Consider the following 19,655-nt stretch of genomic DNA (forward strand, 5'->3'; position numbering starts at 1 on the left):
GTATCGGTTTGATATCGGTTTAATCGAAGGATCGGGTAAAATATCGGTATCGGTACGTATCGGTTTCCCAAGTATCGGATCATATCGGTATCGGTTTAAACTGGTATCGGCCCATCTCTATAAAACGTTTCGTTCGACATTGAAGGGAGAGTGAATGAGAGAGAATTGTGGTGAGGTGATATTTTTCGTTCTTGTGTTTTAAAAGGATGGGGATTATAATAGTAAGTGCAAGCATACATTTAATTGTACAGGTAAGGTTAAGCTTTGTGAAATGTGGTTTACGTTTGCTCCATATATTTAAAGCTAGAGAGAGAGAGAGAGAGGAATTTAGTATTGGCTTAATTTAAATGGAAGGTTTAATACTCCCTTTAAAATTCCTGTCACCCGTCAACAATAAGGGTTTCACGCTTTTCATCTCACCCCCCCCCCCCGATTTCAAAATTCAAAGAAATCGAGGGGGATTTTTAAAAAGCAAAAGGAACTATATACCGACGTTATATTTGGAAAGGTGGTGTTTATTACTAGAAGTTACGTCGTTTCTCCATAAATCGAGAAGAGTTTTAAAAGAAGGTACTAGCTTGGGGCAGCATTCCTTTCCTTTCATTCTTGTAAAAGCTTCAAAACGAAGAGACGTTTATTTTTTTGGTGCTAAGATATTGCGGAATATTTTTTTAACTTCTTTTAACAATTATTTAGTAATTTCTTATTATAATTAATAATTTTTTGTTATTGTTGACGTTCGTTTAAATTGTCGTGTGTGCGCAGTACATTTTTATCGTTTCCGAGTTCGAATTGAGGAGTAAAGGATTGAACAATCACAGTAGGTTAGGTAAGGTATAGAGGGGTTATCCACTCATTAGGGTAGGTATAGAGGGGTTATCCACTCATTAGGGTAGGTATAGAGGGGCTATTCACTCGTACGATGTGGCTACTATTACGAGCCCTTGGGTCGCCTTGTTTTTATAAAATTTATTTTCACGCTTGCTTAGGACTTTGAAGCAACGCCGCCTATATTACTGTTGACTGCACTTGTAGTGATATTTTTTTAATTTTATCGGGCGTTAACTCGACCCTCCCACAAATTTTAATCCATCTTAAACACTTTTCTTGTAGAGTTTTTGGTGTAGGGAAAGAGTAAAAAACCGTTACCTTTATCTAAGAACCATAATTTACTATTAATATAAATAAATAACGATAAAAAACGGACCGCCTTCCACGGGACGGAGGGATATGGTCAGAGCGGCAGAGGTAAAAAGAAATTACGTATTTTTCGCCTTCCCCGTCAGCAACCGAGTCAGCAACGTCATCAAAACGTACTTTTAGTGAGCCTATAAGATAATTTAAACTTTTACTACGTGTTGGAGGGAGGGGTTCTATACTAGGCTATGAGTCGGACTGAAGTAAATACTAACCGTTCTCCATTCCTGCTTCTAAAATTAAATCTATCCCTGGTATAGTAATTAAATTAGCAACTTGAAAAATATGCTAAACATAAAGGAAAATATTACACTCACAATAGAGAATTACTAGATTAGAAAGTTCTATTCCCGCCTAATCTAGGTGTAGATTATTAATATACGTGTATTGAGGAAGGTAAGCTCTTTCAGTTCGTAAAAGGGTCCCAAAAATTAATTTAAAAGATTTATTTCTTTACTTAGTTTGTGAAAAGACGGGCGTAAGTGTTTAATTTTGATCCTTTACACGTTCTTTCAGTAACCATCTAAAGAGATGGGGACTGCGGTTTGGACGTTTCTCTTCATCCCCCCCTTCCTCCTGCCGCCATCATAAAAGGTAAGACCATGGACTCGATTTAAATATTCTCAACTCTGCATAAGCTTTCAGTAGTAATACTTCTCAAGTAAGAAAAAGTACGTTAAAGTATTTTTAGCCACATCGTATGACGTACATCTACGGTGAGGCTCTTAGTTTGACCTGCCCTGTTGTTATTGTCCCCGTCGTCGTGCCAGTATACCCACCTTTGGCTGTATAAAAGTTTTCGTTAGTCGTTGAAGGGAAAGTGAAAGGGAGAGAATTGTGGTGAGGTGATATTTTTCGTTCGTCTACTTATGAGGAAGGGAATTATGATAGTAAGGTTAAGCTATATATACTCTCCCTTTCTCTTTCAAACGCTTCTGGCCATAAGTTCATGTTAGAAATTTTTAAGATGCGATAAGTATGCGTAGGCATAAGTTGTAAACTAAAAGTTTCTGTACGTGTATTAATTGAACGTTAAGTATTTAATCATTTTAGCACTGTTAAAGTTAACTCGATCATCGAGGGGATAATCACTAAAACTTTCTGTTATTAAGAAAATCCCGCCAGGGATTTTATATTTATACTCAATCCGAAATCGTAATGTTAATCTCTAGGCAGCTTAACATTACGAGGTGGATAATTTTTTGCGAGTTAGACCCAAGGTTTCGCGACCAAGGGGGTACACTTTTTTTAAAACCCAACTTTACAGTACTAGCAAAGGCTGAAAAGGTACAGTATCTTATTTCTCGTAGTGCAAAGTTAACTCTAACTTTTTGTAAAGGTTTTAAAAAGTTCGTTTTAAACCAGCTAGTTTCACGCGGTTTAAATATAGCAGAGGGTGCTTTTATACGGTTCACTTCCATTGCGCCGAATCCCAATCAACCGAACCCAATCCCATTTGACCGAAAAACCCGCACTTTGGCGGATTTATGATTTGGTCCAATGGGACAACCCCATTGCACCGAAAAACCCGCACTTCGGGTTTTTCCCGATGGAATTTAAATAAATAAAATCTCGGGAGCGCAAAGATTTAAGTTAATTAAATTAACTTAAAACAATTTAAGACCTACGTAAAATAAACACTAGATCCAAACATTTTCTAAATAATTATTTTAAAACTAAGGATTGTAAGAACAAAATAGTAATAAATCAGCAAAATATGACATAATAAAACCAATTTCTAATATTTATTTAATTTTTTTATGTTACATTCATCATGAAAATACTTTAGGCCAGCCGTTTTAATATACTTGGAGTGTATAACCGCTCCAAAGAGAAAGTGACGTCCTCCTAACCAAACCTAATTGCAAAGCATTCTCCCGAAAACGCATTTAAACAAGGCGACCCACGGGCTCGAAATAGTAGCCACATCTTACGAGTGAATAGCCCCTCTATACCCTACCCTAATGAGTCGTAACCCCTCCATACCTTACCCCGATGAGTGAATAGCGCTATCTTTTACAATGCTTAAATAATTTACCGTGCATAAAATCAGAGTGAATAGCCCCTCGATGCCCTACCCTAAACGGTGATAGAATTATTACCCGTATAAATTTACTTATGCCGTAATTGTAATATTCCGGCGAATCGAAGAACAGATAGTTTTAGTGATTATCCCCTCGATGAGTTTACAACATAGACTTATACCGATGCACACTTATCGCTTCTTATAAATTTCTAACATGAACTTATGGTCAGAAGAGTTTGAAAGAGAAAGAATTCGGTAAAACACCCAATAATTGTAATATCCCGGTGCCTTAAGACCATTCTAAAAAGAACGTCAGTAAATACTTGCTTTTGCTTTCAAAATTTCCCTCGATTTCTTTGAATGTTAAAATAGGGGAGCGTGAAACTCTTATTGTCGACGGGTAAGAGGAATTTTTAAGGGAGGGTATATGGCTTAACCTAACTATCATAATTTCCTTCCTTTTAAAATACACGAACGAAAAATATCACCTCACCACAATTCTCTCCCATTCACTCTCCCTTCAATGACGATCGAAAAATTTTATACTGTCTAAGGCAGTTCTCTTTCACGACGCTGCCACCACCACCAACAGGGCAGGTCAAACTAAGACCCACATCGTATAGATGTTCATCATACGATGTGGCTAAAAAATCAAAAAATTAAACAGAAAACCCCATATTTCCATAATATTCAAATTCCTTGTGTCAAATCACCGGTTGTAAATAAGATGGCTCCTTCCGCCACGCAAATCTAATAGACCAAAATGTCCTCTTTAAACTAGTGTTCTCGAATTTTACCTATTTCCAAAGCTTTCTCCCGAAAACACTTCCAAAACATTCAAAATATCAAACTCCGCATTTATACCCGTTTTTAGCCACATCGTATGATCAACATCTACGATGTGGGTCTTAGTTTGACCTGGCCTGTTGGTGGTGGTGGTGGCGGTGGCGGCGTCGTGAAAGAGAACTGCCTTAGACAGTATAAAATTTTTCGATCGTCATTGAAGGGAGAGTGAATGGGAGAGAATTGTGGTGAGGTGAAATTTTTCGTTCGTGTATTTTAAAAGGAAGGAAATTATGATAGTTAGGTTAAGCCATATACCCTCCCTTAAAAATTCCTCTTACCCGTCGACAATAAGAGTTTCACGCTCCCCTATTTTCACATTCAAAGAAATCGAGGGAAATTTTGAAAGCAAAAGCAAGTATTTACTGACGTTCTTTTTAGAATGGTCTTAAGGCACCGGGATATTACAATTATTGGGTGTTTTACCGAATTCTTTCTCTTTCAAACTCTTCTGACCATAAGTTCATGTTAGAAATTTATAAGAAGCGATAAGTGTGCATCGGTATAAGTCTATGTTGTAAACTCATCGAGGGGATAATCACTAAAACTATCTGTTCTTCGATTCGCCGGAATATTACAATTACGGCATAAGTAAATTTATACGGGTAATAATTCTATCACCGTTTAGGGTAGGGCATCGAGGGGCTATTCACTCTGATTTTATGCACGGTAAATTATTTAAGCATTGTAAAAGATAGCGCTATTCACTCATCGGGGTAAGAGGGGTTACCACTCATTAGGGTACGGTATAGAGGGGCTATTCACTCGTACGATGTGGCTACTATTACGAGCCCTTGGGTCGCCTTGTTCTTGTAAAATTTCTAATCATAACACATGTGTGAACTATGCGATTAAAACCAAATTTCTCATATTGATTAAACTTAATTTCAAATTGCAATACATATAATAATTTCTAATTATATTAAGGGTTACTTGTGTGTAATCAGTTTAGCATTGTTAAAGCTAAAACCTCGTTTTTATAATGGCCTTACGATTAATCATTTTAGCCATGGACTAAGCAATACTGAAGGACCGATGGCAGCCCATAGAGCCCCATACTAAGCGACTAAACAACCAATGTTAAGCTTCCTTCCCCCTTTTCAGCCATAAAATGGAGGGGGGTTATGAAAAATACAGAGTCAAATCCCGGAAAAAGCTAGCGCCATCTAGACAAAATGGGACGTTAGATGCTTCCCTCTTTAGAACGTTGATTCGGTTTGCTACTATCTGCCGCTAGAAGGCGAATTGATTCTCCCCCATTTCACCCAAAAACAGTTTCCCCAATTCCCATTTCTCCCAATCTCATTTGTCCCAAAATATTTTTCCCCCAAAACAGAAACATTGGCTTACAATATCCTCTCGATCCGTGCCTTCCACTGCTTTAATAAACTCGGCGCGTATTTGTGCATTTTTTTTTTAAAGTACACTTAAATATTGTACTATTCTTCAGGCTGTATCAGTTTACAATTCTCTTACCAGGATAGAAAAATAATTCGAGAAAGGTTATTTTATTTCGGAAGAAGATAATTGTAAACAGTTATTTTTTGGAAAAGGCTTATTATAATTCGAGAAAGGTTATTTTATTTCGGAAGAAGATAATTGTAAACAGTTATTTTTTGGAAAAGGCATATTATAATTTGAGAAAGGTTATTTTATTTCGGAAGAAGATAATTGTAAACAGTTATTTTTTGGAAAAGGCATATTATAATTTGAGAAAGGTTATTTTATTTCGGAAGAAGATAATTGTAAACATTAATTTATTTGGAAAAGGCGTAACATTGTTAAACCATTACCAAAATATTACTAACCTAAGTCTAACCAAACGAAACAAAACCTAACCTAACATAACCTGACCTAATACTATTTAGTTGAAAAATTCAGTTTTAACCTACCCAATTTATCCATATCTGACCTAGTTATTTTTGAGATCATATAACCCAGCTGGGCAAGCTTACACCATAATAAACAACGATGGTTTTTCGCATATCTGTTTTTCCGCTCTTTAGAGAACTGCTGTAACGGTAATTGCTGTGAACTGCCATTTCGGGAACCGCTATTTAGAGAACTGTTGTTATGAGGACCGCTAATATGAAATCCGCTCATAAGGGAACTGCTCATGTGAAGGCTTCCCACCACCTAGCCTAACTCAACCCAACCTAACCTAACCTAGCCTAACCCAACCCAAGGCTAATTTTCTCTAGGTCTTTTTTATTTCTATAGGCTAAAATTAGATCTCAACTTTCGGGCTTGGGCGAAATGGGAAAAAAAATCTTTTGGGCGAAATGGGACAAAAAATCTTTTGGGCGAAATATTCCTTTTGGGTATTATGGGATTGGGGAAAATGGGAACATAACTAGAATTTTTCAACTTTCTCCCTCTCCCATCGGTCCCTCAGTATTGGTTCGTCCATGCTTCCCTCTTTAGAACGTTCATTCCCCCATAAGCCCCCCACTATCCGGTTTGCTACTTTCTGCCGCTAGAAGGCGAATTAACAAGTATTTTTCAACTTTCTCCCTCTACCATCCGTCCTTCATTATTGGTTCGTCCATGTTTTAGCCATGTTAAGGGTAGCGCATCGAGGGGCTACTCACTCAAGTTTTCTCTTGGCGTCGCGCTATTACAATTATAACATGAATAAGTTTATTGAAGTAAGGATTACTGGTAATCATTTTAGCACAGATAATAATAGAAGCGCATCGAGGGGCTATTCCCGTAAATTTTATGTACGCCTGTTAAGTACGGTCCCTTGGCCCATCTTGTTTAACTTTTATTTATTAGGAATTTTGTTTAATCAAATCTTTCGTGTTCAAGCATTATTATTTCCCGGTTGAAGCAAATTAATGAATATTTCTGTTTAGTTCTATCATGGAAGAACTAATTTATTTATCTATATATAAATATATAAATATATAAATCAAAGTTCTGACTGACAAACTGACTGATAATCCAAACTGTTTGCCCTAGAAGGCTGAAAATTTGCAGGAACGTTACTCGTAAGTAGTAGGCGCGTACTAAGAAAGATTTTTCCAATCCGCCGCCATCTTAATAAATGGCGCCCCGAAATGTAAAAAATCTTCTCTGCAACAAAGTCCGCGCGTTTCAACCGATTTCGCAAATATTTAGTACACTGGTTTCCTTTAACCTATAAACGGGCTGAATGGTCTTTCGGGTTCGATTTGTGGCCATCTTTTTAAATGGCGGCCAGAAATTTAAAAACCCTTCTTTATGGAATAATGTCCGCGTGAAAAGTAATAAAAATGTCCCGACGGGCTGACGGGCAACGCCGAGTGCCTTCGCTCCTAGGGTGCTACAAAAATATTGGTCATCAGTAAAATCTACCCATTTTTTATATAATTTTGATGGAAGTTCTTATTAAACGCGAGCGACGCCGCGAGTAACAGCTAGTTTATTATAATTACAGATGTTCGGTATTGATTCAAACGTTCCTGGCAATTCCGGCGTTACTCTATTCCTTGCCGCCATATTGGTATTTCTTTCTAAGCTATAAATGTTTATGTTTTGAGGCATACCAAGTACAATATACGAGGGGTCCAACTATACCAAAAAAAAAACGTACGGAATTTCGGGATTTCTTCTTGATTTCGCCTAAGATTTCGGAATTTCCTCTTTGATTTCGTAATTTATTGATTACTTCAAAGATTTCGTGAGAAGCGTACGGGATTTCGTGAAAATGTCGGGCCCCTCGACAATGTATAATTTAATTAGAGAGCTGCAAAATGAAAGTATTAAACTCCAACTCCTTCCAACTCCAAGTCAATACGCAACAATGACTCCAATTCCTCCCAATGCCATAATCAAAAGTTTGAACTCCGCAGAACTCCGCCAAGCGAAATGTAAAACTCCTCCCAACTCCTTCCATGAAAATTAAAATTTCTTAAACTCCTCCCAACTCCTTCCATGAAAAATAAAATTTCTTAAACTCCTCCCAATTCCTTCCATGAAAATTAAAATTTCTTAAACTTCTCCCAATTCCTTCCATGAAAATTAAAATTTCTTAAACTCCTAGCTTCGTCCATTAAAATCTTTCTAGTTTCTAGTCTTTGGAAGATTTCTTCACTCTTTAGAATTGGAAAAATAGAAAGTTGTAGCTCATTAGTTTTCTTTCAAATTTGGCCTGAGTACTTATAAATTATGATTTTCAAATAAGGAATAATATTTACTCATAAAATTCTTCTAGACATTAAAACTTAAGATTTTGGGGAAAAAGGCGGTACGCGTTGTCGTTGAGTCATATTTTACGCTTAGTTTCTTAAATTCGCTATTTAATTAAAATCGGACTGATTCGCTTCGCAACTGCTATTTTGAAGGACAAGGCCACGAACTTCACGATTCAAGAAATACTAACACTAGAGTCCATTCTGTTATTAGTTGTGCCTGCCAATATGCCTACTGCCTTACTTTAATATGCCTCAAAGCTAGAAAGGAGACTCTTGTCAATGGGTTTAAGAGAAAAGGAAAGCGCCCGCGGCCCCATTGTGTGAGAGACTCACTGAGGGGACGTGTCACGGTGGGTTACGGGTAAAAAAAGAATTCCGTACGAAGCTTCTGAAGACAAACAACGCTAAAGTCCGCTTTTAAATTGGAGCCCTACCACTTACAAGACTTAATTATTCCAACTCCGTAGATATGCATGTTTTAAGATAATTTTCCAATGCCTCCCAACTCCGCAATTATAATTATCATTATTCCCATTGCCTCCCAACTCCGCACACGAAAACTTCCAATGCCACCCAACTCCAATTTTATCTTAGAAAAACATTTCCAACTCCTGGAGTTCCCATCGCTTAAACGCGGAACCCAGCGGGTTTCGGAGTTCTTCCACGGAGTTGCAGCTCTCTAAATTTAATAGTGAGATTGAAGTAGTTTATAGTGTCACCGAGGGGCTAAACACTCGCGCATTCTGGCCTCAGTGTAGAAAAGCGCTACTTGGGAGAGCTAATATATTTAAATCCCTCCACCGGACTGAAACAATGGTTGGGTAGTTATTTTTGCTTATTAATTGGTCTTAGTTCCGAGGTAGTTATTTAGCAACTCTGGGTTATCTAAACAAATAATTTAATACGAAGTTATAACAAGACGACCTAAGGGCTGGGCTCGTAAGAGTAGCCACATCGTACCGTACTTCGACGCGCGTCTTTTAACAGTGGTAAAACATGGTACCCGTAAAGAAAATCAGAGTGAATAGCCCATCGATACTCTAACAAAAAATTAGAACCCTTAATCCTTATTTCAATTAATTTACTTACGTTATAAGTGAATATCCGGGGCCACAGGCTAGTACTCTCTTTTAAAACTCTTCTCGATTTGTGGAGAAATAGACGTGTTTTGGGAACGTTCCCCTTTCGCTAGCTCGAGATAGAAGCTCTCCAGGATTACAGATGAACAAAGCTTGTTTTACAAATACGAAGGTGCATTTTCGTTACTATTAAGGGTTGGTCGCTTTAGAAATTGAAAGCAAGGATTTACTTCCGTTATTTTTGTATTCAAGGTTGGGTGGGTTTTTATCTTTTTACTATTGTTCACTCGCACTTACATATTTCTTTTATACGCTTAATCTATACATGGTTAATAATATTTATGCAATTTTAATTTTAACAATTAACTTATTCCATAAAAACGCGCAAATTACTTTCCTAATTTTTCAACACTCAGTGACTTTACGCGCTTCCTATCTGGACGCAAAAGCGTAATGCTACGTTTTGCCACCAAATACCCTGGTTTTCCATCCTAACAACCTCGTTTTCCACCGTAGGATATTAGCATGGGAAAACAGTGGAAATTCTAAGCCGATTAAAATTTGTTAATAATAGAAATTTTCTTATTATTTTCAGTACCTGGACTCAACACTCGGAAGTTACGCGTTTATAAAAATATTCTTATTATTTTCATTATTAATCTTTTTAATAAAATCTAATGTATCAATGAAATATGCTTCAAAATAAAAACTCGCATTAATATTTATAAAATATTATTTGATAAAATTATTTCTATTTATAAGCTTATTAATTATATTATAGTTATGGCGCCAAATAATAAAAAGAATAAAAGACTTTAACCAAAGTTATAAAAATGATTACCACATTTTTGAAAAGTATTTTAATTACAAATTTTTATTAAATCCGAATGTATCAAATGGAATAGATTTCGAAATAAAATATTGAATTAATATTTATAAGTCTGCCTGATAAATTTATTTTTACTTGTAAGCTTACTAATTATATTTAGTGACTAAGGTATAGAAACTCGCTTCATACCTCTGAATTAGAGTATGAATAAAGTGCTTGCTCAACATAGTAGAGCCGTCAGTCGAGAATGAATATTTTGAATACAGTTTCAAAGTTATAATGAATGATTTTATTCGAAGTGCATTGCACTGAAGCGTGTCGTAGCAGCCACGTAAAACAAACAAACTAATGCTTTAACTAGTGCTGGTTACATAACTGTGTGTTTGCTTATGTGTGTGGTAGTGAACTCGTTAGTGATTTTAAACGGGATAGGATTTTGGGTTACTTAGGGGCTATGGGTTATTATTATTATTAATATTAACGGATAATTAAGCATTGACACATTTGCCACTAGGGGCGCTGTATACGTAGTTACGTATTTACTGACATCTAAAACATGATAAAATTCTGCTAGACATTCGTGTAAGCAATAGATAGTTCATAAATTGCCGCTAGGGGCGCTGTGTACGTAGTTACGTATTTACTGACATCTAAAACATGATAAAATTCTGCTAGACATTCGTGTAAGCAATAGATAGTTCATAAATTGCCGCTAGGGGCGCTGTATACGTAGTTACGTATTTACTGACATCTAAAACATGATAAAATTCTGCTAGACATTCGTGTAAGCAATAGATAGTTCATAAATTGCCGCTAGGGGCGCTGTGTACGTAGTTACGTATTTACTGACATCTAAAGCATGGTAAATTTTTGCTATGACGTCATATCCGGTGACGTGGCCAACGACGTCAAATCCGATGACGTGATCAATGACGTCATATCCGGTGACGTGTCATGACGTCATATCCGGTGACGTGTCATGACGTCATATCCGGTGACGTGTCATGACGTCATATCCGGTGACGTCACCTATGACGTCATATCCTGTGACGTCACCTATGACGTCAACGAGGTAATTGACTTGTGACGTCACGACAGATGTTAATGGTAATAGGTAATGATTGTCCATTCAGTTAGGCCTAGCGTTCATTCATTTAGGCCTAGCGTTCATTCATTTAGGCCTAGCGTTCATTCATTTATACCTAGCGTTCATTCAAATAGGCCTAGCAGTGTTCAGCTATTTGGATTTCGTGCCCGGGGTATGGCGCACCCGAGTCCGCGCATAGGAGCTTTTAGTGCCCCCCGACGTTGGAAATGTATTTGGTTGCAGGCAAAGGTCAGACGGCTATTTCGTTGCCTGGAAGCCGTCGAGGTCAGTCGGCTCATTCTTTGCCTGGAAGCCGTCGTGGAGGTCGCTTGGAAAAACCTTTGCAGCCCAGCTGATCGTGATCCCGGCTTTTAAGGTCGATTCTTGATAGCTCTGCCATTTCGTTGATCGTTTTTGCCGAGGACGCAAGCTGAATTCGACGCTCTTCAACTTACTTGGCAGCCATTGCTTCGCCTCGTGGTGCTTTAACAGTCCGTAAGCGTAAACTTTACAATAATCCAAACTCATCTAGCTCCCCTTAAATTATTTATTTTATTTCAAGTGTTTAAATTAATTAGGTTGTGTTAAATGTTAGTGAATTTTATTTATTTATTAAAAATCAAGTACCATAAATAAAATTTTACAACAAGATCTTGGACAAGAGAGAATTCCTTAATAATTAGTTTATTGGCTATTATTATAAACTATTAAACGGGGTACGTAATTAATTTAGAGATAACGCGACAGATTTTCGGAAATCAGGTCCCGCCGAGAGAATTTTAAAACACGAGGACCATAAGCCTAAATTAAGCCGTGTCTTATCAAACTCTAGTTATTTTACGGATACTGTATGTGGGAATAGTTTTAAAATAAATGGAAGGTTTTCCTAAAATTAGTTAAGGGGTTATTATTATAATCTATTAAACGGGGTGCGTAATTAATTTAGAGATAACGCGACAGATTTTCGGAAATCAGGTCCCGCAGAGAGAATTTTAAAACACGAGGACCGTAAGCCTAAATTGAGCCGTATCCTATTAAACTCTAGTTATTTTACGGATACTGTCTGTGGGAATAGTTTTAAAATAAATGGAAGGTTTCCCTAAAATTAGTTTAGGGGCTATTATTATAATCTATTAAACGGGGTACGTAATTAATTTAGAGATAACGCGACGGATTTTCGGAAATCATGTCCCGCCGAGAGAATTTTAAAACACGAGGACCCTAAGCCTAAATTAAGCCTGTCTTATTAAACTCTAGTTATTTTACGGATACTGTCTGTGGGAATAGTTTTAAAATAAATGGAAGGTTTTCTTAAAATTAGTTTAGGGGCTATTATTAGTTAATTTAGAGCTAAAGCGACAGATTTTCGAAAAATCAAGTCCCGCAGAGATAGTTTTAAGACACGTGGACGTTGGCCCTAAACCTAAGTTCAGCCTTGTCCAATTTCAACTCAAGTTTTTGTTTATGGGTTCTATCTGTGGGAATAGTTTTAAATAAGGGTTTTCCTAAAATTGGCAAAGAAGATATTTTAAATTATTATTCTATTAAAAGGGGCAAGCAATTTAGTTTAAATAAATTTCAGGTTTTCCGAAAATTAATTTAGGGCATATTTTAAATTAATTTCATTATTAAGCTGCGTAATTTAAAATAAATGGCAAGTTTTTCCGAAATTAGTTTAGGGGATGTTTTAAATTATTTTCATTATTAAGTTACATAATTTAATTTTAAATAAAGGGCCGCTTTTCTTAAAGCTATTTTCTATACAATTTTGGGAATTAGCTAGCGAGAGTATTTATTTAATTCGGGGTGGAATTCACCGTAGTCAACTCTTTCTTTAATTTAGGGTGGCAATTAGTTGGTGTAGTTCGTCTCGGTTTATAAATTTGGTAGCCAGTTTTTTAATTAAGGCCACGCTTTTCTTAAATTATTTAAATCTACTTTGTTAGTAGGCAATAGTTTAATATGTGTTATTAATATGTTTTAATTTATAGATGTGGATGACTTTCTTGGATTTTTCTGTCGCTGGTCATTCCGAGACTTATCCTTCCAGATGACATCCTTTGTTCCGATTGACGCAAGACGAAGCTGTTCTGGACTCGCTATCTATCATTCCTGATGACATGCTTCGTTGGATTCACGTTACATGATGTCTTCTGGACTTGCTCTTTCTCTTAGCGCTGACTTAAAGATATGGAGGAAATCATCGAAGCTAGAAGACACAAAATACATCTTTTTTACTTGCAATATTTTCATGTAACCACTTAACTTAATTTTTTTGCTTGCAAATTTTATTTGTAACTACTTATTATTTTTTTTGCGTTCAAACTTTAACTTACAAAACTCTTTAATATTTTTTTGTTCGAAATTTTTGTAAACACTTCGGTTTTTTTGTTTTTTATTCAATAAATTTTGCCTTAAACCTCGTTCTTTCTTTTCTTGATTTTTTTACATACTAGACTTGGTTTCAGTTTTTTTTTCTCTGGACTTAGGGGGATATTTTTGACCCCTTTTTTTAAGCTTTTCCTTAAAAACAAGTAAAAAATACATTAAAAATACAATTTTATTACAAAAAAAAATTTTTTTTTGAAAAATTTATTAAAAAATAAAAAAATTATTAAAAAAACTACCCTAAGTGTTTTTCGACTATTTTTGTTCCTTCCCCAATATCGAAACTTAAATTTTAAACTTAAGCTACCACCCCCAAAGTAAGCCTTGCGAGCCCAATTTAAATTTAAAGTGTCCCTGTTCTACTCGGGCATTATTAAATTTAAACTAAAGCCCGCTGTGGAGCCCCCAAAACAAGGAAACTTCGTCCTTAGCATGGGATTTCCAATGAAAGTCCACTCGATGATTGAATTGCTCCGCTCGATGATTGAATTGCTCCGCTCGATGATTGAATTGCTCCGCTCGATGATTGAATTCCTCCGCTCGATGATTGAATTCCTCCGCTCGATGATTGAATTCCTCCGCTCGATGATTGAATTCCTCCACTCGAGAGAATGTTTCTGCGCAAGAGAAATTCTTATTAATATTTAGAGAAAATGGAACATGCATAACTTCAAATTAAATTACCTTAATATGAAAATCCACTTGAATATTCTTGCATGATGTAACGTAAAATGTTCGGGCAGAAGACAAATTATTATTATTTGACATAAATAGCACACTCCTAACATTAAACTCAATACCTTAGTATGGGGAAGTAAAATAATACCATAAAAACCTAAGCCTTGATTTAAACCCGCTCAAAATCGTGTTTATTTTTAAAGGACAAAGCGTATAAGCAACCTTCTACCTTAAACATAAATCATAAATTTATTTAGATCCTACAAAACTCCCTCAACGAGTTGCCAAACGCTTTTCCCCTAAAAATATTTATAATTAAAATCATAAAGTAGATGCCTTAATACCGCAAAGGGAATCTCACCCTTAAAATCCTCATTACGCGTTCATTATTCTTAAAAGGGAGGGCTAGGACCAGTTTTCACCTATTCCATATTTCAGCATTTTATTCATGTCCTGGCGAAAAAAAATCCCTAAAAAGAGAAGGACACAAGCTCTTTCCTTCTAAGAATAAATATAATAATAAATAATAAACTAAATACCCCAATAATTGCCTACAATGTTACAGGCTGTCGAAATAGTCTTTTTTGCTAATGAGATTCCCTTTAAACGGATAAAATCAAAGTGTAGACCTGAATTGAGAATGGAATTGTCCTGTTAATATTGCTAAAATTACTATTAATAAGATTTAATTACTTCACTGAGAGCCTAAAATATCTAAATTGTTTTCCTAGTGAGATTCAGTTTCAACGGATAAAATCAAAGTGTAGACCCGAAATTGTAATGGGTTCATTGATCTGATTAATATAAGGTGTATTTTGTCAAATAATAATAATTCATTCTAGAATCCAACATAAATTTCTCCTTTGGAAACAGATGATAGCTAAAAAAATAAAACCTGTTCAATTCAAACAATCTAATACAAAATTAAAATTATTATCAAAATAAACTTATAAATTCTTTCCAAGAAGCCATTTGGATACGGCTAACTTGTAACTACACAAATGTTACGGTGAAAACAAATGGGCTTGACACCCACAGGGCCGGAAATGAGGAAACTTTCATATAGAACATCTGTCCCCTCCTTCGACTAGAAAATTTATAGGACCTTGTCCACTAGTGTGTGCAAAAACTCCGCGTATCTCTAGTAGAACCATAGTTTTGAGCCTTCAAAGTTGGGTGTAATTATGGTGGGATGGGGGGGGGCAAATAGGACTATAACATAGTCAAAGGACACCCCCATATCTCTAGTAGAACCAGAGTTATGAGCCTCGATAGTTGGGTGTAATTATGGTGGGATGGGGGGGGGCAAACAGGACTATAACATAGTCAAAGGACACCCCCATATTTCTAGTAGAACTACAGTTATGAGCCTTCATAGTTGGGTGTAATTACGGTGGGATTGGGGGGGGCAAATAGGACTATAACATAGTCAAAGGACACCCCCATATCTCTAATAGAACCAGAGTTATGAGCCTTCAAAGTTGGGTGTAATTATGGTGGGATGGAGGGGGGGCAAATAGGACTATAACATAGTCAAAGGACACCCCCATATCTCTAGTAGAACCAGAGTTATGAACCCACAAAGTTGGGTGTAATTATGGTGGGATGGGGGAGGGCAAATAGGACTATAACATAGTCAAAAGGACACCCCCATATCTCTAGTAGAACCAGAGTTATAAACCACCAAAGTTGGGTGGAATGCTTCCTATCGAGGGGGTATGTTTGGTGGGATGGGCGGGGGGGGGGGCAAAACGGACTATAACATAGTCAAAGGACACCCCCATATTTCTATTAGAACTACAGTTATGAGCCTTCATAGTTGGGTGTAATTACGGTGGGATTGGGGGGGGGGCAAAACGGACTATAACATAGTCAAAGGACACCCCCCCCCCAATATCTCTAGTAGCACCAGAGTTATAAATAAATTAACCTCCAAAGTTGGGTGTAATTATGGTGGGATGGGGGAGGCAAAACGGACTATAACATAATCAAAGGACACCCCCATATCTCTAATAGAACCAGAGTTATGAGCCTTCAAAGTTGGGTGTGATTATGGTGGGATGGGGGGGGCAAATAGGACTATAACATAGCCAAAGGACACCCCCATATCTCTAATAGAACCAGAGTTATGAGCCTTCATAGTTGGGTGTAATTACGGTGGGATTGGGGGGGGCAAATAGGACTATAACATAGTCAAAGGACACCCCCATATCTCTAATAGAACCAGAGTTATGAGCCTTCAAAGTTGGGTGTAATTATGGTGGGATGGGGGGCAAATAGGACTATAACATAGTCAAAGGACACCCCCATATCTCTAGTAGAACCAGAGTTATGAACCCACAAAGTTGGGTGGAATGCTATTCCAATCGAGAATTCCTGTTTGTCGTAACCCTGGGTTTCTAATATGGTTGGATGGGGGGGGGGCAAATAGGACTATAACATATTCAAAGGACAAAAACGACTTAACTCCTTAGACTAGAAAATTTATAGGACATTGTCCACTAGAGTGTGCAAAAATAGTATCGCGTGTTCTTGGTTAAGCTATCAAAACTTTGGGAAAATTCATTGGTCAAATTGGCCAGTGACCCCCTTAGATTTTAAAAATAGTATGGGACATTTTAAAATGTTATTGGACAATGTGTCCCGTGCTTATTTCCGGCCCTAGACACCCATATTTACACCAATAGATTTGTTTATTGAAAACATTTTAGAGAACTACAGTTACTTAAAAAGATCACTTCGGCGTTAATACACAACTGCCGTTAAAGGTTTTCTACTTGCTTCAGTTAAGGGTAGAGATGGCTGATACCAGGCTTAACCCGATACCAATCGATACCAGTACAAACATGAACCGATACCGATCGATACCAATATGGTATCGGTTCATCTCTACAGGCGCGTACTAATTAAGATTATCCCTTATTACTTGTTAGATAAACTGAATTCAGGTACTTTTTATATAAATGAGAACTCGTCACGATTGTAATTCATAGAAATGAGATATTATCACCATCATTACGTTACGAAAAGACCTAAAAATGTCATGTAGCGTCATATAACGCATTTTAAACGAGTATCGGTTTAGTATTGGTATCGAACCAACCGATCCGATACTATCAGGAAACCCTGAGTATCGGTACCGGTTCATCCCTAGTTAAGGGCAATATACAGCCAATAACCAAAGCAACAAAAGTGCATTAGTTATTTAGAACTATGGAGTTCCAAATAACTACCATTATGTTTGGTAACCAATATATAAAATCAACTAAGGCTATGTTTTCTTCAAACAGACAATGGTCGTAATTAACAAACCTATTTGGCATGGTTAACGATAATTTTCCATTTGTAACGCTTAATTTCCATTCGGTTGCGATAAAACTTTGGTATTTAATCTAAATTAGCCCTTAAAATATAAATAAAATATTTACCTGGAAAGATCTCTTATACCACTACTGAAAGAGGCAACAGCTTCCTTGAATCCGTGGTGCCAACGTGGTCCCGTAAGCCTTGGTAATAGTAGCACCAGTGACCAGCCAGTGGTGCGAACCAACGTGGTCGTAAGCCTTGGTCGTAATTAACAAACGTATTTTGGCACGGTTGACCATAAATTTTCCACTTCCAACGCTTAATTTCCGATCGGTTGCGATAAAACTTTGTTATTTAATCAAAATTAACCCTTAAAATATAAATAAAATCAAAATATTTACCAGCAAAAATCGCACAGAAAATCGCAGCATCTCCTTCCCACGGAAATCGCCCCAAAAGAACTCAGAATGAATAGGCTTATTTTGGTGCAAACATGGACCACTAGATGGCGCTGCTGAAGTTAGGCAGACTTCAAAATATAGCGGGAGCGTGCGTTTCAATTTTATTGTTTCTATTTTCTAATATAATTAATAATTTAGTTAATTATAATTTACTGTCTTCTAAACAGCCCAAAACACTTTTCTCCACTTTTAAAAAGTGGTACTGGAGTTTATGGATTCCTGCAGCTGGAAAAACCACCTTATAAACGTGTTTGTCTAATAGGTCGAAACCTGAAATCATAGTAATTAATCTAATTCCTATGAAAGTTATTTCATTTTACAGGGGACCCAGTTTTACGTTGATCTAGATCAAATAAATGTTCTGAAATTAAAAGTGTAACATATTCCAAAATCTATGTTTGTTTTTGGCCTAATTATTCCTGTTCTTAATTAGAAAATTAGTAAAATAAAAAAAGTAATGAAGAAAGAAGATGCAATGCCCAATAAAGAGGGTGTCCTGTAAGAATAATCGGGTTGCAATACACGTCAAAATGCTATCAGAAATTCCACCTAAAATGGTTCAATGGCGAGAGATGTGATTCTTCCCTCCAGTAATGACAATGGTCAATAATACCAGAAGTATATAATACTTCTCTTCGAGAGAAGTGTACCACAAAGCGGGGTAAGTGTAACGTCACTCTTCCCAATATCGGATCATTTAGAGCAAGGTTACTAAACCGTATCACATACACGATAAATAGTTCCCTCATCAGCGTTTAAATATTTGGCAAGACGCGCTTGTGCATTTTTGTCCCATGTCAAGACGAGGTTTGTGGGATGATTGCTGGGGATTTAGTGCCAAACAACTATAGAATTCACCTTACGGTGCTATGCCTATTTGTAGTTTGATGAGCGGGAAAGCAAACTAAACTGAAGAATGACGTTACATAACTAAAGCATTAAGGGGTTACAGAGTGTCATCCTTCTCCTATTATCCCCTTCTGATAATACTAAGGTTAGTTTCGCCGACATGTGCGCTAGCTTCAAACGTTACAGCGAAAGCGTTCCTTGGTTGCTTGAGGTAAAACTAATTAAAAATGGGCTAGACAATCTGGTAAAATCATGTATAATCTAATACTTTCTAAAAGGCATGTTTTGGACAAGGAGGATGGGGTTGGGTTTTTTATCTTGGATACTTGGAAAACGGTTATAAGTACTGAATTTACAATTTTGACATTGGAAATTCAAATATCATTAGACATGTTGATTGATATTTAGTGGCAACTAGTCGCAAAATTGTAATAAGAAATAAAAGTTAACTGTTTTCGATTTTGATACGCTACTTTTTCCTACAGTGAAAAATTCAAAATCAGCTTACTTTTTTGTGTCTTAACGCGTTTCTTATTCCACGGCCTACTTAGTTATCTCCTCCGTCCAGGTGACTGACGGAGGAGATGATCTAAGTTGGCCGTGCTTATTCTCACCAATTTAGAAATTTTATAATGGGACCAGTAACAAAATAATTAATGCAAGGAACGCTGGTCCCAAGGACCAGTTTAATAATTCCAACATGAGGGGTCACTGGTCCCGAGGACCACTAACAA

The 19,655-nt window shown here is 36.7% G+C and overlaps 3 long non-coding RNA genes across 6 annotated transcripts; 2 read left to right on the forward strand and 1 right to left on the reverse strand.

Annotated features, from left to right (window-relative positions):
* Nucleotides 1-186: 186 nt before the first annotated feature.
* On the forward strand, nt 187-10,055 carry LOC149610368 (uncharacterized). 2 transcript variants are annotated; one of them, XR_016376674.1, is made up of 4 exons: nt 187-834; nt 866-1,248; nt 1,714-1,791; nt 9,919-10,055. It is a non-coding gene; the product is annotated as an uncharacterized LOC149610368 (long non-coding RNA). The 2 variants fall into 2 exon arrangements; XR_016376673.1 differs by lacking the exon at nt 866-1,248 and having other exon boundaries at nt 187-829.
* A 1,077-nt stretch (nt 10,056-11,132) lies between these two features.
* Nucleotides 11,133-13,666, forward strand: LOC149610369 (uncharacterized). The gene is made up of 2 exons (XR_016376832.1): nt 11,133-11,734; nt 13,231-13,666. It is a non-coding gene; the product is annotated as an uncharacterized LOC149610369 (long non-coding RNA).
* Nucleotides 11,819-19,466, reverse strand: LOC149610370 (uncharacterized). Of its 3 annotated transcripts, XR_016376830.1 has the most exons (5): nt 18,226-19,466; nt 18,013-18,140; nt 17,734-17,929; nt 14,312-15,185; nt 11,819-14,244 (listed from the first exon to the last, which is right to left on the reverse strand). It is a non-coding gene; the product is annotated as an uncharacterized LOC149610370 (long non-coding RNA). The 3 variants fall into 3 exon arrangements; XR_016376829.1 differs by having other exon boundaries at nt 18,013-19,466; XR_016376831.1 differs by having other exon boundaries at nt 14,312-15,200; nt 18,013-19,466.
* Nucleotides 19,467-19,655: the final 189 nt, after the last annotated feature.

This window comes from Phalangium opilio, unplaced genomic scaffold (assembly GCF_054372755.1).
Source record: "Phalangium opilio isolate 3A_F unplaced genomic scaffold, DU_Popi_V2 ptg000329l_1, whole genome shotgun sequence".
NCBI classification, from domain to species: domain Eukaryota; kingdom Metazoa; phylum Arthropoda; class Arachnida; order Opiliones; family Phalangiidae; genus Phalangium; species Phalangium opilio.